This window comes from Rattus norvegicus, chromosome 15 (genome assembly GCF_021556685.1).
Source record: "Rattus norvegicus strain SHRSP/BbbUtx chromosome 15, alternate assembly SHRSP_T2T, whole genome shotgun sequence".
In the NCBI taxonomy this organism is placed as follows: Eukaryota; Metazoa; Chordata; class Mammalia; order Rodentia; family Muridae; genus Rattus; species Rattus norvegicus.
Genome location: NC_141548.1, coordinates 67,756,755 through 67,783,255, shown reverse-complemented (window position 1 = coordinate 67,783,255; position 26,501 = coordinate 67,756,755).

Sequence of the window (26,501 nt, the reverse complement as noted above, 5' to 3'; positions counted from 1 at the left end):
AACCCTGAGCAGAAAAGTCATATTCAGCATGTACCTGTATGAGCAGCAGTTTGTGGGGAAGGGAGGGGTTGGCACTCACCAGTGTTTATCATTCAATAGGCAAAAGTAAAACATTTTAAATGGCTGAAACAAATTACATAGAGTCAATTATTTTCAATACCATTAGAAAATATTTGAGCATATACTCTATTTTAGATAGACAATTTTGATTTGAATTTGATATTGTATCCTCTTCTACCCTTATACCTTCTTTGACTTTTGCATCATTTATTACTTGCTGGTCTATAGCTCTAGTTTTTCTCATGGGTCTCCACCCAATGGGCTGTCCTCCCCCTTTCCAGGAAATTCAAGCAGGAGACATCCCACCAAGCTTCTAGGAGGGGTGCATTGCTTTAAATTTTCTCCATTAGATTTACCTTTCTTAAATATTGCCCACCATGGTTTCTTTATCCATCATGAAACATTTGTGGGTACAGCTTTGCTTTTTCTCTAAATAAAACATACCATAAAAGACATTTGTGTGAAGTGTGGTATTTATTAAATAATTTGTAAAAGGAATTGAGAAAAAAGTGCATGCTACACATACCACAGACACTTAATTTCCAAGTATCTACTAGATAAATCCTTTCTGTTGTGAGATTGTGTCTCCCTCAGCTTCAAACCTTCCCCTGCCTCCTAGCATATCTGCATTTCCTCCAAACTTCTTTGGATGACAAGTAGACTCCAGTTATTGGCTTTGCAAAGCACACCTGTTAGGCCAGAACCCAGGCAAATCTATCAAAACACTTTCTGAACAAATGGTAGGCTCTCTTCAGGATAATATTTATCTCAAATTCCAAGAAAATGAGGTCTTGTGGAATATATGTGTCAGAGAACAGAAAGTGATGGTGTGTCTATTTGACTAGATTCTCTGCTCTAAATGGTAGAAAGGTGTAGCATTTATCTTGGTAACCCAACCTCTAGTTCCTGTGTCCTGTGTTCATAAAGAACAATGGCGCACTGTATATGTCTCCTTTTCTGATTTTGGTAACAAAATAATCCAAACCTCAAAGAATGACTTTGGAATTATGCATTTTTTCAGTTTTTTTATAGTTAGAGGAACATTCATATTATATCATATTATTCTTAACTGATTCCTTTCAATATATGAGCAAGTGCAGTGGATTTTTTCCAAAAAATACATATTAAAATGAATGAAAGACCTCTGTGGACTATATGAACACTTGACAATAGTTAGGTTCTTTCCCTCTATGCACAACAGTTTAGATAAAATAATTTTTATATTTCCTTCTGTCAACATTATTTTTCTATTACTTTGTAATCTGGTGAACTTTATTTTGCTATATCCAATATATTATTGAGTGCTTGTCTTACTATATATCTTTCTTAGATATTTACTCCTCATGCTCACTCCTTTCTTATTTTAAACACTTCTTTTCCAGAGACTCCTTTATTTAAATTAAGTCCAAATCTGTGTTATTCTCTTATATAATCAAATATTTCTACCAAACATGAAAAATGTCTTGTCTGAGTTCTCCTCTTTTTAAATATGATCTTTGCCTGATTATTCCACATATATTAAAACATTCATTTTGTTTCTCTCTTACAGTTTTTAGCTGAAAAGATAGCTCATTGGTTAAAAGCAATTACTGTCCTTGTAAGGGCCTGGGTTCTCAGAACACACATGGTGGCTCACAACCATTTGTAACTCTAGCCCCATGTGATACAACACCTTCTTTTGGTCTCCACTGGCACCAGAACACACACACACACACACATACACACACACACACACACACACACACACACACACACACACACACACACACCCATATGTGTTATTTATTTCCTCTCAAAGCAATCTTTTTGTATCTTTGAAAAAATGAGAACATACAATTCAAAATAAAGAGATGCTTAACCTTGGGAGTGCTTACCGAAGAAGTACATTCGATTTCACTATATTGGACATCAAAGAGTGAATATAGTCTAATGACTAGCATATCAATTCAGTGTTATTTTGTAAGATGTTGTCTACCTTCTTTTCATTTAGCAAATGTGTAAAGAAAAAAGTACTTTAGTTTTGATTACTCATGTAATAAAGTGCTTTCCTATCTTGGTCATTTTTTGCTTTTTTGTTTGTTATAACAAAGTGATGTCATATGTCATACATAGATGTCTTTATTTATCTTTTAATATAGTTGCACATATAATACAAGTTATATGCACATTTATTATTATAGTATTGCTATTAGAGTAACATTTACATTTGCTTTCTGAAACTACAAAAGTATAATAAGCCCATTTGAGTACCTGCAGCAGATCATGTAGTATAAGTGACAGGTTGAAAGTGGCTGCTGAGTATAAGGTTGCAGATAGACATTCTAATCTCTCTGCATTATATTATAGAATATATTATAATATTCTATCTATCACCTATCTATCTATCTTTCATCTATCTATCTATCTATCTATCTATCTATCACCTATGTTTCTGTCTGTCTATCTATCTATCTATCTATCTATCTATCTATCTATCTATCTATCTTCAGTCTATCTCCAGTTAGGATAACAGTAACCAAAGGCAGCCAACAGAGTCAGGAACAGCCCCTCCTCCAGTTGTTGGATGACACACATGAAGAAAGGACAAGCTATACATCTGTTAAATAACATCACATTTTAGATAATGTTTATAAGATTGCATCATAATATATAATAATTATTGCTTCTAAGAATTGGAAATAAAATAGATGGAGAAAAATAATCACCAGTGTGGTAGGTAGTTTGACAACTTGTCACAACTGGACTCATTTTATAAGACGGAACCTCCACTGAGAAAATATCCCCAACAGATTGTCCTGTTGGCAAGCCTGTGGTAAATCGCCCTGATTGATGATTAAGGTGGAAGGGTCCAGCACCTTGTGAGATGTGCTACATCCAGGCTGATGGTCACGGGTATTGTAAGATATATGCATGAACATGCATATATGTAATAATAGTTACTGAAAACAGAGGCTATACATTAGAATAAGAACAAGGAAGAGTAGGTGGGAGATTTTGGAGGGAAAAAAGGAAGGGCAAAATGATGTAATTATATTATAACCTCAAAAAATAAAAGAAAGAATTTTGAAAAGGGAAGCAGGCTAAACTACCCAAGAGGAGAGAGCTAGTAAAGGGTGTGCTTCTGTGGTATCTCCATTCTGCCTCCAGGTTGTATCATGAGTTCCTGCCCCCTTTCCCTTCGTCATGGACTGTTAGCTGGAAGCATAAGATGAAATAAATCTCTTCCTCTGCAAGTTGCTGTTGTGTGTGGTGTTTTAATCACAATAGAAATCCTGGATACTAGCAGACTTGATATTGTATTCCTTCAAGAAGAACAGATCAAGTTGTAACTCTTCAAATAGTTCATGGATGAACTCCCCTCATTACACACTTGTCAGCATTAAATGTTTCAGCATTCACATATTCATTGTGACTTATTCTTGCCTTTTATTTTGTCTTAAAATTGCCATTATTTTGCTAAAATTTTCTTACTGTATCAACATTTAATGTATTTATTTACATACATATTACATTTTTCACTCTCGGTTATATTAATTATGATAATTTATTTTATATTCATATCTTAATTGTAATGTCCTTTTATTTTGTAAATATTAGTTTATTCACTTAATTATGAGCTATTTTTGTTAATTTTTATTGGAACAATTATATTATTCTGAGCTTTCTAATTTATCATATATTTTGTATGACAGGCAAGATTTTACTTTCTAAGATTCCAGTCTGATAAAATGTTTCTAATGGTTTCTTGGGCCTGTGCCCAAGTCAACAAAGTATATCCCATAGCTTATATAATCTATCAGCTCTTTCAATCTCCAAGTGTCACCAAAATCAGTTCAGAAGGCAAAATTCATTTTCTGAAATGGTTCCAACAAAGTCCACCTCTGTTAATACTCTCGTGATTTTTGTCATCTTTATTGAAAAATGATGATGTGGTCTTCATTGCTGTGCCTAGACTTCAATGTCTTGCTTCTCTTCTGCATTCTGTATTATCCCTTCTTTCACACTTGGTTTGTGTCTTCCCTGTCTCCATCGGTATATTAAATTATCGCACATGAATTTTTGGGTATTTTATTATCTGAGCATCCTTTTGAAATAGCTAAATTATTAGTTTTATCTTGTTTTGTTTGCATGATAGAGCTGGAACCTAGGGTCTTGAGCATGTGGTTGACCACAGCTGTGCTTCCTTACGGCGTGAGTTGCTCCACTTAATACTAAGATTTTCCTACAACTAATACTGGCAAGCCATTTTATTCTTGTTGATTTTCAGTATTAACTTTGCAAAAACAATTGGTGGGACATTTTAACTTGCCTATATGTCAAATAAGGAACAAACAGTTTTGGACTCTATATCGTAAAGGATTGTTTGTTTTAGAAAAATGAGTACTTCTGAGTCTCAGTTCACCAAAGACTATACTTCTCAGTCACTGACATGAGACTAATGACTATTTTTTTATTCTTTCTTGAATGAAACAGATGTTAATTTATAACATAACACTGAGACAGCCCCGCTGAATGTTGTTTTACCACTAGAGCCCCCCTGAAGTCTATTTTATAACTAATCATTATCTTTCATACAAATTTTATTGTATTACAGAGAAAACCATATTCAAATTGTTGTTTATTTTTGAGTCTCTAAATCTCTCCTTCCCCTTCTCTCTCCTTCCTTCCCTTCCCCTTTTCCCTTCGCTTCTCTCCTCCCTCCTTCTGTCTCTGTCTGTCTGTCTATCTGTCTCTGTCTCCATTTCTGTCTCTCTCTCTGAGTGTGTGTGTGTGTGTGTGTGTGTGTGTGTGTGTGTGTGTGTGTGTGTAGGTTAGAGGCCCATATGAGGTCATTTCCAGTTCACCTTAGTTTTGGAGATGATGTCTTGCATAGAACTAGGAGCTTATCATTTTAGGTAGACTAACAGCTCTGCAATTTCCTAGATCAACGGTGTTCATGCACCAAGCGTACATTAACAGGACTGGGAAAATGGACACCGAGGATCCAAACGCAGGGCTTATGGTTGTACAGAAAAGAACTTTACTGACTGAACCATCTTCCCCGCCCCTCTGCTTGGAGTTTTGATTGAGCTACAAATGCCACAAAGCAGCAAGACTCGAATTGCCTGCTCTTCAATAAGTTAGTACTCAAAAACCAAGCCTTTCACAAACATTCCCGTGAACCCTCTGTGCATAAAGCACACATTTTAAAGGGGAGGGATTTACATTGCTATTCTCAAATGAAGTGATTGCATTATGCTTGCCACACTAAATGCACACATTCTGAAGTGTTTGCATAAAAGCTTTGGCTTTAAACGTAACTGGTCGTGTGGAAGCGATTCTGATATTTAAAAGTCAGCAAAGGTGTATAGCACATGCCAATTTACCATTGTAACATATTTAAAATACTTTCTCTGCTAGCTAAGGGGACCAAAGCAGCCATGGCTAAGAGCTCAAACAATTTTCCTGGATCATTTTGGAGAAAACAATTTATGGCTCTGGGAGACTACTCAACATGTTTCTAAGTGCTCTTAGAGCTAAATTAAATCTCTGCAGCCTGGGTACAGCTGCCTCTGTGCAACTTATTTGTCGCCTCTCTGATTGGCAGACATTATTGTTTTTTTTTCACCTTCTTTATTTTTCTAATCCCTAGTTGAGCTTGAGGATCATGTAGACAGCAACCTTATCTAACCTGTCACAACTGTTCCCAGTCACCCTCAAACAAATGGTAAAGCTGAAAGCCGAACAAAGATAAGTGATGGCCTTCTAAAATGACTTGAAGGAGACTGGCCAAGAAGACTTGCCAAATCTCATACAGCTTAACCTTCTGCTCAATGTTCAACGGAACCATCCTGTGAATGGTTTGACCTTGTAAGCTGCCTCCAATGTTCCTATTCATCTTTAAATAAAGGCATTTGGGAGAGACAAATCATTTCCTAGAAACCAACAATATTGTTTAGAGGACTTCTTGTGTTGTTCCACTGCAACTGTAAATCTGCTAAAACCTGTCCTCAAGGAGGTTAGAACAGGATCCTGCCCCTTGACGAGTGGGAGCACTAGGAGCTAGGCTACCTTTAGTCTAGAAAAACTGTAGGGAGCCCAAGTGCCAGAGCTGATTATCTACAAAAACAACTCATTTATGAGTGACTAGAAATTGTATGGAAGTTTTGAGAGCATCTGGTGTTCTCTTTTGTAAATACCTGCTGAGGCTGTACCATTACAGAATGTGAAGAAGCAGAAATCCTTTTCAAACATAGGAGGGTTGGAATGACATCACCCATTGTCTCCTAATGGCTCTTTAGAATAGAGAAGAAAGAGTTTTATATCTGTGTCTTCTCTCATTAGATGAATACGATTTTAGGTAGCAGAGAAAGGGCATCTTGCTTGCCTGGGGTCATTGTGATCCAGTATGCTCTGTTTCTTTTGTTTTGTTTTGTCTCTACATTTAATTTGAGTTATCTTTTATAGGCTTTATGAATATTTCACAGATCTAGCTTTGGCTTAACCATGGGTAATATTTCAAAACAAAAATAGTCTTTCTGAAGACCTTTCATTACTTCTGTAGCTGTTCCCAACCTTATAGGAGGATGTAAAGAACGCAGTCATACCAGCAATAGAGATCCAGCACAGCTTCTCTGTTTCCAATGTTAGCTGACACTGCTGTGGAATCAATTTCCCCCTATTTCTTATCCCTTGTTTTGTTTCCCTCTGTGCTTATTTAAGAGGATCAAAAGTTATATTTTTCTATTGGTATCTGAATATAAGGTTTAAACTGATCCACCTTGCTGAGTCTGCCTTTAGTGATAGAAAGCTAGAGCAGGAAAGAAGTTAAGCCACTGTGAGCACTCAGTATCATCCTTAAGTCACATGGTTTCTCATCCTCATCATTTCCTTTCTAAGGTTTTTCCTAAATTCTGGTGGAAAGACAGTGGGAAAAAAATCACAAAGCTAGCAAACAGAAGTAACTTGGTAGAGTTTGCTGGCTCTCTGGGCTTGATTGTAACTGTGAAAACTTGCATGTACATGCACAAAGATAGAAGAGACAGGGTGTATGGTAGGGGGAAACTATTGTACATTTATCTGCATCATGCAAAATGCTATATTACCTTCTAACTCCTACATGACTTTAGATATGAATCATACTGCTGTTTCTTTGTGTGTTGTGTGGAATAAGAAAGAGTGGGAGAAACGCAAATGGAATTGTGCAAAGGGAGGCATTGGCAGTGGGATTAGGTACAGGGATGACATTTTCCTATCAAGACAGAGTACAAACCTAGCAAGAACTCAGTGAGCTTTCCCTTTCTGCTTAGAGATTGGAGTTGGAGAGAAGAATGATCTGTCCATGATTTATGGAAAGCAGCAATGTACACAACACATAGTTATGTATTTAAGGATCGCAAAAAATGGAATTATATGACTAGGGAAGTCATAGGTTCTAGCAGAGAATTGATTAATGCTGTTTTTCTAAATGACAAGTTGTTGAACATCTTCCTGTTTACATTTGTAGATTTATGTACTGTGGATTTGCAGTGCACCTAATATTCACCACTGGAGTTTCTTATGGTGGTGAGTAGTGGTTAATGCAGAGAGCCATTGCTATTCAACACGCTGAAAAGAAATGGCTTTTGGGGCTAGGGTGATAGTCCAGAGTTAAGAGCACTGGTTGGTCTTCTGTAGAATCTGCGTCCTATCTCCAGCCCCCTATGGCAGCTCACATCTGTCTGTAACTTCAGTACTAGGGAGATCCCATATCCTCTTCTGGCCTGGAGGATACTGGATGCATGTGGGACACAGATAAAACATTCAGACAAAACACCTACAGCATATAAAGTAATAAAAACAAGGAAGTGACTGTTGGTGCTCACTCATGGCTAGGCCATGTATATCCCTGCATCCCCTTAGGATGACAACACACTCCTGCAATGTGGACAGCATTAACTCCACTCAATGGCTTAATAAACAGACAATCAAACACTTTTGGAAAGTAGGATACAAAGTCGGGAAGATGGTTGGATGGGAGGGTGGTATGTGGGAACTTGGCAGCAGTACTGATATGATCATGCAAACTTCTATACACACATGGGATTTTCTAAGAAATAAAAATATTTAAAATTGTGGGAAAAGATTTTTATCAAATGAAAAGGATAACCATAGACACCTTTTCTAACTATAGTTGGAAACTTACTAGGATTTCCTATATCTTTTTACTACATGGCTGGAAACAGTAGTCAAGAAGGAAGAAGCTGTGACATCAAAATGCAGTGTCTTCTGGAGATGGTCCTCTGCCTGGTAGGTAGGGCCAGGCTGCTTTTTGTGCAAGCAACATTTGGTGAATTTTGATTGGAGAAGGTCATGCATAATGAGAAAGCTCAGCACAGCTTTTGGCCTTCTGTCCAGAGGGATCCTGTCCTAACCTGGTATCTCTTTGATTGGTGCCATAAATTAATCAAGTTATTTTGATGTTTTTTAGGTCTGTGGAAGGCAACAAAATAGAAAGTCATCCTGAAGTTACAGTACAGCCATGCTTTCTTAGCAATACACTTATTCTTGCTTTACTGGTATTGAACTCAATAATAGTTTGTATTGAAAAGTAGAGATTGCCCTGGAAAAGCATATATAATTTTGTTTGAACAGACTTTTGTTGAGGAGGGTAAGATAACTCAGTCTGTAAAGTGCTTACCATGCAAGCATGAGGTCATGAGTTTGATCTTTAGAACACATTTACAAAGCTGGGCAGGGTGAAATGTACTTGTAGTTCTGTTACCAAAGTCATGAACTTGCTATGACAGCCCTAACAAGCTAGGTTTGGCCTCTTCCCTTAGGAAGCCAATTTTAAAAAAGAGCAAAGTTGGTAGTCCAAAGTAGAAAAGGGGATTTATTTAGTTGGACACAATGGAAAGAGGGACAAGATCTAGAAACCCCTAAGTCCCTCTTTGTTGTCCTGGAACAATATGCACATCTAAATAAAGGATCAAGATGTACACAGCTAAGCAGTCTTGTTCAAGGTGTGGTCAAACCATCACTGCCCCATTGTTGTCTTGGCTCAAATCTCCTCTGCAAGATTTTCTAACAAATTGTAAATCACTTTCTGAAAATGAGTCTTCCTGGCCCGAGTGTAAGCTTTTTTCTTACTTCCCCCAGCATGCAGTTCCTAGGAGGTATTTTAACTTGTTATGCTCCATTTTTCAAATGTCTTATAGTAAATATGAAAGTCTCATTTCTGTCAGGTTGGCTACAATACTAGCACTCTAGTGATGGACAGATCTCTTGCGTCTTACCAGATGGCCAGCATATACTATTTGATAAGTTCCATATCATTGAGCTATCATGTCTCAAAACAATGAATGTCGATTAAGTTTGAAGAATAACACCTAAAGTTGTTCTCTGGCCTCCATGTGTAATGTATATTTGTACCTGCACATTCATCCATCCATTCATCCATTCATTTGTTCTCTCTCTCTCTCTCTCTCTCTCTCTCTCTCTCTCTCTCTCTCTCCTTCTCTCTCTCATGCACACACACACACACACACACACACACACAAACAGACATCTCTCTCACACACACAGAACTTGTTTCAACTCTCTGTGTTTCTATGTTTGCATGTGTATGTGTTAATATAGGAGATGTGTGATACTCCATATGTCAGCAACCACTGTATAATTGAATCGAAAGCTCAGTCAAAATAGGGAAATAATGCCTAGTAATGAGAATCTCCTTGGCTACTGAGCTCATGGGAATTGAAAAGAACCCAACATCACTAATTTGCTTGACCAGCATAATTCCTTACTAGAGTCTAAATTTTATTCTTATACTCAATGGTTAGTGCAGCTATCATGCCTTATTAAAGATCATACCTTGTGTTTCTTTTTTTTTTTAATTTTTTCTTCTTTTTTTTTTGGAGCTGGGGAATGAACCCAAGGCCTTGCGCTTGCTAGGCAAGCGCTCTACCACTGAGCTATATCCCCAACCCCATACCTTATGTTTCTTTACAGCAAGGGGATACCATCACAGAAAATCATAACTAGACACAACACATAGAAAAATGGATTGTGGGGATATATCTATATCATAGCCCCTTTATCTATTGTTCAGGGAACAACATAGAAGAGGGGGAAATGAGAGACAGAATATTAGGAACTCATTTGTGAGACAGTTTCTCCCAGAGATGCTACATAAGAAGACCAGAACAATGGCAGCATCAATGCAATACTAACATGGATCAGGGTGAATTTTGTAAGGTCCTGCTCCTAGAGAAAAAAACACAGGCAAGTATTGACTTCTGAAAAGATGAAAATTAATGTCCAAAGATGAGACCCCCATATTACCCATATTGGTTGTCCAATTCAGAATGTTCACCCCTGAAACCATATATATGGTTGAAATCCTGTCATGGTGGTGAATAAAGAATTGCTCCATTGTTCCTGCCTGAAAGAACTGCAGGGATGGAAAGGGAGAACAGCCTGAAGAAAAGAAGGTCCAGGGACAGGCCCAAAGTGGACTCCAGCTCAAGGGTAGGCCCCAAGGGTAGACACTTACTGAGGCTGTGGAGAACTCACAAAAAGGGATCTATCATGACTGCCCTCCGAAACACTCATCAAGCAGCTGAAAGAGTCAGATGCAGATAGTTGCACCCAACCAATAAACAGAAACTTCTGAACCCTGTGGATCAATTAGGCAAAAACTGGAGGAAGCTGAAGAGGAGGGTGACCCTGTAGGAGGACCAGCAGTCTCAATTAACCAGAATCCTGGAGATCTCTCTGACACTGAATCACCAACCAGGCAGCATACACCAGCTGATATGAGGCCCCCAACACATATACAGCAGGGAACTACTGGTCTGGGTTCAGTCAGAGAAGATGCATCTAACCCTCAAGAGACTGGAGGCCCCACAGAGTTTAGAGGTCTGGTAGGGTGGGTGGGGTAGCGACATCCTCTTAGAGACTAGGGTGGGGAGATTGGAAGCAGGGGTGTTGGAGAGGGGGAGGAGAAGGAGGAGGTATAGGATGTGGAACAGTTGGAGGGTGGACCAGGAGGGGAACAAAATCTGGAGTGTAAAAATAAATAAATAAATAAATAAATAAATAAATAAATAAATAAATAAATAAATAAATAAATAAATAAATTGCTCCAAGACAGAAGATCAGATCAACATTTGCTTTCTCAGTTTTGATTCTTTTTCTGTGTTTTGCCAAAGGAGGAAGAAGATGGCAGCTTTGGTTTTGTTTTATTACATGAATAACAAGACTGTGAATATTCCCTGTATAGATTTTTTTTTTAAAAAACTCTACATCCAGAGCACAAAGACTTGGTACTGATTTTGTATCTTGCTAATAAAATTCTTGGTAGCCAGAGCCCAATATATTTTCATTGTACTTTACTTTTTACTTTTCTGTCAGTCACTGAGGTCGAATCAGCAGGCTGTTAGTTTACCCAATGTGTAATCTCGAGTCCACAGAACAAGGGCTCACAGCTACTAGACTGTGGAATTTACTTTTCATTTTTATTCATAGAGCACCATCAGCTGTGCCTTTAATACTAAAGTGAGAACATAACTGCCTGGTGATGAATTTGAAATCTCGTCAGGAGAACACACTTTAACGCATCCTGCTAGCGTTGGAAAAAATATATATATCACAGTACCCTGAAAATGTACCAACTTCTTATATATATTAGGTGATGTTTATGATATTTACAGTAGTGGTCATTATACTCTTTATCTAGTTGGAGTTATTAGGGTTTATTTTAATATTTTACATTTGCTTTCATAGAAAAAAAAGACACTTTGTCTTCAGAAGTGGGGAATGAATGATCAGCAGGAAGAAAAAAATGATTATCAGCAGGGCAAGCAAGCCTCTGTCTGTTTCCTTTAAAGATACAGCGGGGAAGCTATTCCTTTGTCACCATTGAAATATTTCTTAAATGGAGTTTTTGTATGCTAATGGCAGTAAATCTAGTCACTGTTCCTTAATTGAGTCTCCACCAGGCAAAATGTACACTTAGAGGACACAGGTGGGTTTATATGCTCTTGGAGGAGTGCATTAGTAAAGGTAAAATTGACTATATTTATGTTCATGTATATATAGATATGCTCACTCTTAATGAACTCTGTGTATAATTCTAACACATAACATAAGCACCAAAAGATATTGGCTAAAAGCACAAACCTAACATCTACTACGCCTAAGGAAATTCTATATTATATGCTGAAGTGCTCAGTAGAGAAAAACATAGTCCCTTACCAAGTCACACACTGTCCAGTGTTTTTTTTTTTCTTTCTTGCCCCAGTTAGATATATTCTCTAAATAAAAGTCATCCATCTTTCTGTGCTTGCCAATTTCCTATGTGGACATCCACAGCATACTGTAGACAAGCTGGTCATGTGGTCAGGAAAGATGTTTGGTCAGAGTTGAAAATGTATCGATCTAAATTTCATTCCAGATCAATGACTTAACTGATGGCTTTAATAAAAATATCTTTATGTGCAAGCATGTGCTTTCAGCCTTTGAATTTGGCTATAATAAACACAATAATAACTATTATTATGATTTTTATTACTAGGAGCCTAGGAGTAAAAGACAATAATAAACAGCCTATCTCCCCTCTACAGATCTAGATTTAATTGTATGAATACAGTGTATTTATTTCTGTAGCACTTTTCATTTCATCAGTTAATACATTAAAGTATTAATCTTAGTCACATGCAAAGAACTTGAAGCACAGTTCTTAATCTCCTGAAAACAATCAAATGTTATACTTGGTAAGTTTTCCATAAGTTCTGCAGCAAACAAAGAAACCCCAATTAACTTCACAATTCCCTCTACTTGTATTAGATTAGGCAACCACTAAGAGCTTTCAAGCATGATTGTCTAATATTTTATTCAGGTCTTGCTTATAAACACCCTGAAATCATTACCTGACTTTTAAGAAACAGGAGCTGCTTTTCCAATTAAAAATAAACCCACCGGCACACCCTACCTCTTATTTCTTTTGCCTAGAACTGTTCATTTGACTTTCAAATTAAGGCATAAAGGATATCAGCCAGAGAAAAGTGATGCTCCTGGTGGTGACATTTTTCAAAGTTTGCTGGGGCAATACGTAGCCACCAAATTAACCTTTTTGTTTTCCTAGAATGGTCAGCAAAACCATCAGAGTTTGTATTTTCCAAGGATCATTAATTTTCTCTGGGACAGCAAGAAACAGAATACTGAAAACGAGAATCTTATAAAACATATCATGTTACAATGAAAGTTCACAGATGTTACCTGTGGAAATTTTACCTTAACAGGATTTGATACACACTCTCCAGTTTCTTCTCAAGTGAACCATGTGATCTTTAGATCTGTATGGTTTGTGGACAAGCTGCACCTCAGCGTGTCAATCAGACCTTTGAAATCAGAAGACAGTGTAGGCAAACTTCAGTTTTGAAGTATTAAAAGACAAAGCCAAAAGGGGGAATTGACTTACTCTCTGGCATATATTTGATACAGGAAGAATCCCCAACCTTGTCTTCATCAACAAATTGTAGACGGTTCTTATCATCAATGCTATCTGATCTTGAGCATGACGTGGCCCTGCTTTGTTTAACTGAATGCTTTTGTGGTAGATGGAAAGAACCAAAGAACACGCAAGGCAAGTTGCTATGTCTATGGCTTTGTCAAAACTGGGAATTGATACTGAGGAGTTTGAAGGTGATGTTTGATTTGAAGCAATTCTTTCCTTTAGGTGTGACTCCATCATCTGAGAAGATGGAAAAAGTGCTTGACTATAAGGCTGCTTTGGAGTTCAGGACTGAGCTCGGCTCTAGCCCACAGAGTCCTCCAAAAGATCAGTAACCGCATCATAGGATCCTTGATGGAGATGCATTGCAACTCTGTCAAGTTGTACTTAATTTACTAGCAATTAAACAGTCTTAAGTTTAGTTAAATATTTTGTAATTTCAGAATAGTACAATGTGGTATTACAAGCATATAAGAAATTATAAATAACCCCATCAGATACTGTCCATATTTCAATGGTCATTTCAAAAAAATACCAAAATAAAATTTATAACCAGGGTAATGCAGTGAATTTTGTTTCAAACTTCTGATTATTTTGAGTCAAAATAAAATGGAAGATATGTGAAAACACATAAATACATGGGTACAAGTTGCATGAGTCAAGTTGCTGGATAAAGTTAAGCCCTGAAGAGGTTGTTGGGCACATATTTATGTCTAATGTTATAATACTTTTATACATTTTAAAATATACATCTTTCCCGACACATAGCTCCAAATGCATATGTAGCAGAGGAAGGCCTTGTTGGGCACCAGTGGAAGGAGAAGCCTTTGGTCCTGCCAAGGTTGGACTCCTAGTGCAAGGGAATGTCAAGGTGGGGAGGTAAGCAGGGGTGTCTGAGAAGGGGAACACCCTTATAGAAGAAGGGGAAGGGGAGAGGATAGGGGGCTTATAGACAGGAAACCGGGAAAGGGAATAATATTTGAAATGTGAATAAAGAAGTATCCAATAAAAAATGCATCTTTCCTTATAGGTTTCTTCATTGATATTTTAAAGGTATTCTATTGATCTACTGTTATAAAATATCATGATTCCTGATTGTGGCTATTATTATAGTAGTTCCCATTTTTGTCTCTTTTATCTATTACTAATATCATTTATAAAGAATTTTGGCACAAAAATTTGTTTTACTTATAATAGCACTTCTATATTTTGCAATATAACACTCATCCTATCTTACTTTCCTTTTGCTTTAAAGACAGATTGTCCTGGATCACAGATTGGCAATGACTATCTGTAAGGACAATGCTGAATTTCTCATCCACCTGGCTTCCCCTCCAGAAGTGTTGATCTTTCAGTTGCACACCACTACACCCGAGAATGCATTTATTTATATAACTATTTATTTGTTTGTTTAATATGTGTACAAGTGTGTTTGTGTGGGTGTTGCATGGATATGCATGTGCAATGTACACGCCGAAGTGTATTTGTACAGAGGCAATAGAAGACATTGAATGTTCAGCAGAAGGTTGAGCAAGGCTGGCAGCCAGGAAGGAAGCACTAGACATCTTCTTGGCACTTTCCCAAAATGCTAACATTATAGGTACATGTGGCCATATCCAGCTACAGGATTGGAGTATTAAACACAAGGGCCATAGTTATATTACAACAGCTAATACCATCTGAGCCATATTCTCCTCCCCTCACATCTAGTTCTTATTGATGTGATACTGGGGTTGTAAAACCCAGGGCTTTATGTGTAATAGGCAACTTCAGTAACTGAGTGACATTCCTAGTCTTTGCCCTACACTTTTTTTGTACTTTAAAATCAACAAAATTATGATAATCAGTAGTAAAAGCATAAGGGGAAAGCAATATTATTGTATTTACCAACTTTCCCACACTTTGAACAGTTTCATTATTGACTAATGCAGTTTACAAATCTGTAAGAATGTAAAAATAACTGTCATATTACTGTGTCTTAGAATGTGTATTGTTTTATATTCTAGTAGGAAAACTAAATAACATCAATTCAGGGAAAGGAAAGGGTTTGGTTGTTTATGGGAAGAAGTCTCTGTGTCAGATATATTTGAGCAGAAGCTTGGTTTGTTAATGAGATTTCTATTTCTGTGACAATATTTGAGTGCAGTGGGAAAAATATTTTCTCTCAGGGTTTCAGAGGTTTTAATCTGTTATGGTAGAAGTGTGAAATTTTCAGAAAGACAGGGGTAGGGATTAATTGTGTTTCTGCTAATTGGATTTTCCCTTTTATTCCATTTACGTTGAAAGGTGGATGTCATCCACATTCAGGGAATGTCATCTCTCCCTAGTTAAGCTTCTTTGGAAATATCCTCAAACATACTAAAAATGTGCTTCTCAATCCTGGCCATTTGACAGTTACAAGTTGCCCTTGACTTGGTGATTTCCCAGTGGTATTTCAGTAGACCAGAGCACTAGTGGCATATAAAAGAGGATATTTCCTAAGCCTTTTTATTTTGGAATTTCTACTACACTTTAATTTTCCACAGTTCATTTCATGATAATTGTATCTCCTACTGATGTTTTATCCAGAAAGCTAATGATTGACAAAGAAAGGAAACAGGATGCTTGGGAAAAACCACTCAGGTCAGTGTGGGCTTCTTCATGGAGCCTTGGTTTGTTTGGATGCTTTTATATGCAAGTAATAAACACCATAGCCAAAGAGCACTTAAGATAAAGAAGATTTATTGTGTAACACAGGAAGCAGTTTAGAGAAAGTTTTGTCTAATTTGTTTAGGCTACCACAGTATCACCAAGATCTAGGACATTTCATTTTCATCCACAGTGCATCACAGCTCTTCCTGCCTGCTCCGAAGGCTGCAACAACCCCAGATATCAGTGATCACGCTACTGTGTCAAAGCCAGAAAGAAGGGATAGAGACGAGGGTGATATGGAAGGAGAAAAAAGTTCTACTGTGTCAGATTTTCTTTTATCCAGGAGAAAACCATTTCTGGATGCCCTCCAATGCACCATCAATACTAGGTTCCAGGAATAGTAGATTATTAAAATTTTCACATCTAACTTTTATAGCTTTAAGGCTTTGGCACTTAGGAAGAAAGGTCTTGAAATAGCTACTGAGTAGAGGACAAAGATGCTTTTGACAAATTACAAGACAACTGCTGCTCTCACCAAAAGAATTCTCAGCATGCTTCCAAATCAGAAACTGTTCCCATCAATGGAGTTGAAAAATTCAGCCTTCTTTATCATTGCCAAAGATACAGATACAAACTAACAGCATGGAACTTCCAGAAGCAACTGTCAGGAGGAGCAAACCCACCATCTTGGAGTAATTGGTGACATAATAGTTTTTGTTTATGTAGTTCCTAGCTAAGTAGTGTGTCCTTCAAAGTCATTCTTCTATCTGCCCTGATAACTGCAACATTCATTTGTATACCCATTAGGCAACACATAAAGTGTCCACGTCTCCTCTGAACATTAATTGCTCTCATGGTTCTTCAAGTGTCTGTTTCTCCTCTGCACTCTCATCCTTTATTGCATGGGTCAGCCCAAAATCAATACTATAAAATGTTTAGCCTGAGGTCAGTGGAGAGAAGAAGAATCAAGGAAGGATGCTTTCCACTTTCTTTCTCCCAGGAACATATGACCACTGTCTAATCTGCATGCAATACAGGAGAAAGCTAGAACCACAGGTTACATGGGGACTGACAGACCAGATGATGACTTATCAACTGAGGCAACAGCAAAAGGAAAAAAGAAAGAGAGCAAGGAAACTGGACTGCAGTGACTGACAACTCCAGGTCCAGGCTTATTGGCCAGCAGACATCAGACCCTCAGATCATGCCTGGTGTAAAGGAACTGGTAGGCTCAGAGCAGAAAGGGAGAGGTGGCATGAGATCAGGTTAAATAGGTGTAAACTAGCACCCCACTGCCTGGGCTACTGTTGTCCTGATTTTTCAAAACGTTTCTGGAGTGTTTAGACATTTTAGCTGTCAACCTTACCATCGTCATAGTGTTTGCTCTCATTTTATTTGACAAAAGCCCCAGAAATGTCCTCATTGACTTCCTTGAGATAGAGCATACAGATTATGAGCACTCCCTTTTCTGGCTCCTAGATTAGTTTGTCTACAAAACCCTTTTACCCTACACTAAGTTATTTTTACACACAACCCAACTCCCAGACGTTAGAGAGAAATAGCCAATTATGAGAGAATGGAGCACCTTGTAGGCTGCCTGATTGGGGGAAATGTATTTAGTGGCTCTGGTACAATAACCCTCAGTGATCAACTTATAAGGCAGAAAGTTTTATTTCTGCCTCACAGATTAGGATGTTTCTCTCTGTAGTCCCATGGATTTTTGCTTTGAGTCTTTGTTAGCACAGGATGTTCTCTTGTGATAGTGTGAAACTATGGGGCTGGTCACTTCACGGGAAGTAAAAGAGAGAGGAGGGTGGCCCAGGTCAGTGCCCTGAGTATTCCCTGAATAGGTACTTCCTTGTGATCTAACTTCATTCCACAAGGCTTTCCTGCCTCAAGTTTCAACCCAGGTGGCCACTTTAAAACATGATATTACCTTTGCAGTGATGAAGAATACATTTCTGTATTTCTTCAATTTTACATTTTTCAAAATAATGGGCTCTTATCCTTCTATGGTACTAAACAGAGTTAGTTTGAGGGCAATCTTTCCATCCACTAGCAGCTGAAGCTTTCTAGACTCTGTAGACCCTCGTTGAAAAGCAGCCAGGTACTGTCTATATTAGATCCTTGTCTGACTTGATGGTTCAGATTCATCTAACACTAACATCTTTTTCCTGAAAACTCTTAAGGAGTAATAAACCTGACATTGTCTCATGGTTTACACTTCAAATCGTACAATTTGTGTAAGCATAAGCCAATGTTTGGCTTTGGAAAGACTTTGTATAAACAAGCCAATGTTTGGTCTGGAAACTCAATTTCATAAGCACAAGCCATCCTCACAGATCATATCCTTAGTCAAAATTATTTAGAACCTCAGGAAAGGAGTGAGGGATGCTAGACGGAATGAATAGATTCTTGAGCCAAGATGGAAAAAAATGCGGGGGGTTGGGGGGGAGAGGACTCTGCTGCTTTCTTGCAGTGGGGATTTCAAGAACTTATTTAAACACCCCCAGCTTTACAGTTTTTAATTCTTTCTTTTAAAAAATATTTTTCAACACAAAAGGTCAGGAGGTATGATAGGTAGATCAGAGACCAAAGGCAAAAATAGATACCAATTCATTTGGGGTTAAGGCTACAGGGCAAAGAAGGAAGAATTTTAGTCTCTCATTTCAAAATGAAGTTAGCATCAGGGTTCTAAGAGTACATGAAAGGTTAGGAGATCGTCATGGCACCCCCTTTCCTCGTTTACCCAGGAATGTTAGTTAAATGAGTGCACTTCTTTATACCTGAAAGTCTGTAGCTCTGTGACTCATGGGGACTTTGAACAGATGAAGGGCTTCCTCATTCCTGATCTTCTTTTCAAGGTGCGGTGTCTGCTGCTCTTCAACTCATTTTGCACTCTATTCTTTTCTTCCTTTGAAGCTTTCTTAGTAAAAGGGCTTTTAGAATTTTAGCTCATCCCCACACTAACATGATTCAGTTGTATTTTGTCCTCTGTCCAGGGGGCTTTCTACACTATCTGAAACCATTGCTGCTCCCTGTACCACTATCCTTTAGACACAGTGACCAAGTTAGGAGGCAAGGAAACATTTCTACCCGCATAGTCTTCGTATTTGCACAGAGATCATCATGCTTGAGTAGTAGAAATAAAACTGAGTAAGAATGTATGTTTTCACTAGACCATGATAGAGTGATAGTAAGACATTAATGAGAATGGATTATCACCTAAGCAGAAACAGGGCTGCTTGGCCCCTATATATGCTTGACAAAAGCAGGAAAACAGAAATGACTGCTATTTTGGGGACACTGGTGTGTGTGAGAGTAAGTATCGGAATGTAGGGGGTTGGAATTGGGCTGGCAGTGAAATAGCTTCTGCTCAGTGGGTAAAAGCTTGGGAGAGTCCTAGCTTAAATTATAAAAGGTCAAGATAGTCTGTCTAGATATATCAATATCTATGTATTAAATGTTCTATCAAGAGAGGCAATAAGCTGAAATCAAATGTCATCTATAGCTTAGGCCAGATCTCATTTCTGAAAACCAAATCACATATTTAACTTTAACTGAATACATGAAATCATTTTGGCTCTTTTAAAATATGAATGGACATTTTTAAACATGCTTATGTCATATGTGAAAAATTTACTTAGGCAACAGACAAAATGGACAAGAAATTTGATATATATTGTCACCAATCAAACTAAAAGGTTAGTATCATGAAATCTGACTGTGTTTTTAAAATTAGACTGACCAGTCAGCCAGCCAAACAGTCAACCAACCAACCAACTAACCAACCAACCAACTAACCAACCAACCAACTAACCAACCAACCAAATAACCAACCAACCAAATAACCAGTCATCCAACAGAGCAAAATTTCAAACCTTTGAGTGGTCAAAAATGTTTTCACTTTCATTGACTAACCAATGAATATCAACATTTTATGTTATGAGTATGCATTCACACTCATGAACAACAGATGTTAGGGCATTCAACTGTAGCCAGGACAGAGTTAAGAAGGACACTGAAACAGCTACCAAGCCATCAAAACGAGTACAACACAAGCAACAACTGTTTCAGACTTTCTATATGAAGCAATTGCATTTGTGATGTCAGCATTCATGGAAACACATGATATGATACCCAGGATTAAGAAAATTTCTTTCTATAGACAGTTTCCAGAGTGCAGAGCAAGAAAGTCAAGCCCGAGGACAGTTTGCTGTACTTGGTAGGCAGAAGCTAGATTTGAATGCTGGTTGGTGGCTGGCATTTGTGAGACCAGTAACTACAGAGTAAAAGAAAGTACAAGAAAAGTAATCTGCCTAGGAATCAATTGTTTTCAAGGTTGTGGCTAAACATTAACGTCTGAGTTAAAGGAAAAGTTCAGTGAACTGAGAGGAGAAATAAGGTAGAACTTTGCTAAACGTTGTGGACATTGCATAGATATCACTGAAAGTCTGAACATTGAGAATAGTCTAGACTTAAGAAATATGATAGAATAACATAGATTTCAACTTAAAATCAGCATGCAAAATGATTTGCTATTAATTTTCAGACAAAAATTAGACTCTACCCTCCATAAGTATAACTAAACAAAAAGTCTGACTCTACATAGTATGGCATCCATAATACTTAGCATAAGTATGGGTATAGAAGAAAGATATCATGGGACTCCTAGCTAGGGAGAGTAAGCAGTAATGTAAGGCTGACAGAGAGCTACTAGAGAAACTGGAATTGAAGATAATTTATTTATTTATTTTCAACAATTTATTTATTCACTTTACATTCAATCATAGCCTCCCTCCCTTATCTCCTCCAAGTCCCACCTTACAAATCCCTTCTCACCTTACCTCCTTCCCAAGTAGAGATGAAGTCTATTTGATCTTAGATTCAGTGGAGAGTATTTTATTGAGTCAATATTTTCACATGGGGTCATGGGAGGTCATTAAACCTCACCCTTATCTAAGAGTTATTGACAGCTCATTGCTTCTAGGACTGGAAGAGTCACTCTTTTTCAGGTGTCTGACCTTTCACTGGTTCTCCATGCTATAATGGATGGCTTGCATATGGGCAACTTTAGTTGAGTGCACTGGCTATAAAGTAAAGAAGAAAAGCATATGTATCTGAAAGAGGTATGTCAGGATGGAGTCTGGAATTATTTGGACAGGGATAAGAATGGCTATGATCAAAATACATGTTTGTGCTGCTCATAAACTCATGGGTATAAATGGGTATGGAGTTCTTCAGAGTAGTGTGATCTGCTTCACAGAAGCTCCAACAGTGGGTGTATGCAGAGTTGTGAGCCCCCATGGGATTGTTGGGGATCATATCCAGGTACTCTGTTAAAGCTGCTGGTGGTCTTAACTGATGAATCAGCTTATCATCTTTGGAATCACTGTAACTAAACAATATAGCGTGAGGAAGGAGAAAAGTATTGCTAAGAACAAAGATTAAAATGGTCCATTAAAGGGGAGAAATTGAATAAGAAGTCCAAGTTGTCATTATAAACCAAGATGGTCCTCTTATCCTACCCCATCATGACATAGTAAATGATATCGTGCATCCCTACACCATCATGGGAAAAGCACCTTTGTCCACTCTTTAGTTTACAATTGTTTCCTTTAGAGCTCCTTATTTTTAGGAGTTAAAAGCCAGGCTCTAATAACTTGCTCCAGGCTGACAGTAGGTTTCACTCAGAAAGAACATGAACAGTAATAGATATATTTCAGATTCTTTTAATGTATGTGCATTCATATAATCTAAAAACATTTGCTGTTATAAAAATTACATTTGATAACATACTGATATCTAATATGATACAATAAGCTGTATTTGCCTACACCTAGTAATAGCAAGGAACAGTCACGGCGCTGAAAAATGTCTTTTTGAAGATGAAATGTGTTAATTCATACCCCTATTCCATTAAGCTCTGGTACCTAGTGGGTGTTTAGTAAGTGTTCCGACTAGAACAGAAACAACAATTCTATTTATTACACATGCCATTGTCTTCACAAGTCTTTTATAAACGTGCTTCTGTAAATGTGATTTATTCTAAAAAGGAATAAGTTAAAATAACTGTAATAGTCTAAACAAGGTTTATGGAACCCCAAGCACCGTGGGAATGTTAAGCCTGGGAAATCAAATTTCATAAGCTTCATGGAATTAAGGTTTTTTTTAAAGATCTGCCTTTTTTCCCGAAGACAAGACTTGCTTTTCTGTCTTTTAAAGGTATTTTATTAAGTACCAGTTACTTCGGGAGCTGGACAATACCAACAGTAGACTTTATAGTTAGATGCTGATCCTATGTGAGAGTGTGTTATAGTGAACTGTTTTTCCTGATGAGTTAGAGATAGGTGTGGAACTTAGGGATATGGGAAGGGTGCTGTTGGTGCAGAACAAGAATCTCAGCAAATCAGAAGAACCTGTTGTAGTCCACATTCCATTGCTCATGCTGTTAGAATAATGCTATTCTTAAATGCAATAAAAATATTCAGTGTAAGTTTAATTTTAATATTTGCCTTTGATCACAGATTGATATTGACTCAGTAGGTATTTGATCCTGGGCAAGTTATTTATATGTTTGGGATTGAACTTTCTCTTATTTTATTTGAGAAAATGTAGTCCACCTACTCAGCACTGCAGGGAATGGTAGTGTTCTTTGCCCTCCTGTTTCCTCTCCCTTGCTGAAGATTAAGCAACACCAAAATTGTTCTTCTGCATACCCCATCCCTGTTTATTCATACTCAGGTTTCTTAAATTTTCTTACCTTTCCAGAGTAGAGTACTTTAAAACCTTCTTTAGTTTGCTATGCTTTTTTTTTTGTTTACTGATATTCTAGGCCTTGTCGTCTAATATTTGGCCCTTTCCTGTAAAGCTTTTTCCACACAGGGTTTCTAGCATTTTCCTTGTCCTTCATGATCTTTTCTTAAGTCCTTCATACATTTACCTCACTTACATTCTTGGAATTCTTTTCTATACCATTTGTATTTATCTCAGGTCCTTTCTACTGATGTGATATCTGGATGTGCTGTTATTACTATATTGTTGACCTTTGCTAACCTTGTTTGACTTATTCTTTTAATAATGTTAATGTATTAGAAGAATATAATTCCATTGCAATGAATGAACTATAGATGGATAAGCTTTTTTTTCCATAAGTGAAACTAAATTATATAAGGAAAAAATGTTGTGTAATTATAATTCATATCATCTAGCCTAAGCTGCATTTTCAGCACAATAACCTTGTTAATCTCTTATCTCTCCTCTCCTTTTCCTTCCCTATACTTCCCCCACTTATCAATCTTCTCCACATCTCTGTTTTCTTAGAAAAATCTTGCTTAACCATTTCTTCCTTAGATTAATTCAGTTGATCTACGACACATTAAAGTAAATTCTCATCATTCTCAGAAGAACTTATCAGTGAAATTATCATTAAAGGTGAGTTATCATTAACATTGAAGTGAGTTGTTTAATATTTGTGTTTGTTGGCATTTAGTCTAGGCTACTCCCCACAGTTACCTGGCAACAACCAGGTGAGCCTGACTCACTATAAAAGAGGCTGCTTGCCCATCCTCTCTTGTTCTCTTCTCTTCTCTTGCACTTGTTCCCTTACCCTCTTTCCCCATCTTCTCTCTCCAGGTGCTCCTGGTCAGTCTCTACTCCTATTCTCTTTCTCTCTCTCTGCCTTTCTCTTTCTCTACTCCATCAATTCCCCTCCCCGTACCCTAAATAAACTCTATTCTATACTATACCATCCTATGGGTGGTACCTCAGGGAGAAGGGATGCCTTAGCATTGTCCTGCAGAGGCATCCCCTTACCCACACCATACTGCTCTTCCACCAAACATATCCCTGCCTTCTTCTCTACCTTTTTATAAAACACAACAGTGTGCCAGTAGAGATTTAGCTTAACAAGGGCCTATCAAATATCATAGCTATCTTAGAGCTGTGGTGAGTATCCTGCCTACTAGACTCTAAATTCTTTTGTATTGAAAGATTAAAAATACATTAAGTCGAATATCAAAATCACACTTAATGAGCTACCATATGCGAAGAGCTGAGGCTACAAATCTACATAAGATGTGATGTTGAAGTTGCGTTGGCCTGCAGGCTTAGATAGAAAGTAACAATTATGGTATAATATCATGAGCACTATAATTTAGGTATGACTAGTAATACCCTGTGGTGGCCTGAAGTTAGACTGATCTACCTTGCCAGAGAGGAAGTAGCTCATATAGGAACCAGAGTCATGGCTTAAAGCTGAGCATTGTCCTGGGCACAGATATAGTAAAATGGGAATTCTAGGCAAAGCAAGAGAGAATCAGGAAGTTTCTCTAGAGACTCACATATCTGGATCAACACATGCCCAAAGCAGGATAGCAAGAAGTAAGTTTAGATGGTATGATGCAGTCTGACTCTCATAGGTGTGGTTTCTCCAGCTATCAGGATTATAGTGGAATCTCTTGGGAAACAGTAAAATATTCAAACACATAAGAAGCAGGAGGTGACACAGATAGGCATAATACCTGAAAATAATTTAGCCTTAGAGAGAATTGATTAAAAGAGAAGAGCTGAGAAATGAGAGGAAAAGCGTGGTCTGGTTCTGTCTCTGAATGGGGATCTACTGCCCTTTCTGTGTGTTCTGTGCTTTGTTGCTTTGTGTGTGGGGTGGGGAGATGAAAATGTAGTACAATTAAAATGCTCAACTTGCAAGAAATTGCATGAGGACTTGAACCCACATAGAAAGCCAGGCTTCCTAACCAATCAGTTCTAAACAAATATACACATGAGCAACACTAAAATAGAAACAGGTATATAGATACACATATGTGCACTCAAGCCAATATTTGTACAAAAATACTGAAAGGAGATGAAGCTAGAATTTGAGAGAGAGTTGGGTGAAACATGTGAGAACTATAATGAGGAAGAGAGAGCAATGGAAGAGTTGTAAATATATTACTTAAATATAAAATTCTCAAAATAATAGTTAAAAATGCCAGACATGATGGTGTGAACACACACACACACACACACACACACACACACACACACACACACATATACTTGCAAACAATTCACAAAGCATATAATGAAGAAATGATAGATAGATAGATACATAGATACATAGATATATTCATACATAGATAGATAGACAGACAGACAGACAGACAGATAGATAGACCAACAGACTAGATAGACTACAGATAGAAAAAGGAATACCTACTATGGCATTTGGAAAAGGGAAATGACATATATTCAGGAGGGGTTACAGTACTTACTGCACATCCTTCTTTGCTTCCTTTAGAGTTTGGAGGATCCAGTTTTTTTGTAAAATGTCTACAAATATTTAGATATTATACTTCTACACTTTCAAACATACTTTTTGCTTTATAATTGAAAGTGGGGGGGAGCAGAGAATGCATTTTTATGATTTTTCCTGTGGAACAATGTGCAGCTATTATCGTTGGAAGGTACTGGGCTACCTTGGATACTATGGACAATGGCTAGGTGTAACTTTACCAAGGCAAAATGCTTGCTTTATGGAATAAACTGTCCTGGTAATGCATATATTCAGTTGCTAATCACCATTTTGACTGTATTTACAGACAGGGCTATACGGATATGAATTAAATGAATTCTTAAGCATAAGGCTTTAGCTCAATCTAACCAGAGTTTGAATGAGAAAAAAAGAAACACCAAAAGATGTGTGCTGTCAGGCAGCACAAAAGACGCACTTATAAGTCAAGGAGAGACATCCTTAGAGAAGCCAAACCTGTTGATTGATCTTGGACATCAGCTTCTAGAAAGAGAAAATAAAATTGTTTTTGTAATGCCACTTTATAATAGTTTATTATGTAAATGTTGATAATGCAACTAGTTTAGGGCTTTGCCACAGGTTGATGAACGCAAGCAAAAGTAAGTACATACACACCCACACCCACCCACACACCCACACACATACACACACATACACACACACACACACACACACACATACACACACACACACATACATCACACACAACCCATGGGCCACCGAGGGCTCAAAATATTGCTTCCACATATTCAGATATCCCAACACAGGAAACTTGGAAGAAAATAGAGACTAAGTCTTTACAACTTTACTTAAATTGATAACTCAGCTGACAGCTGTTTTTGCTGAAGCAAGACTTTTTTTCAGGCAGTTGCTAACATGTCTGAAATATTCTCTTTATAGTATTAATTAAGAACTTGAAGCCACATTTCTTAAAAACATTTTATACAACCTAGAAGTCGACCAGTAAAATTCAATTCATTATTCATTTCACCTTGAGTTCTCTTTTAACATGTCCAAAAA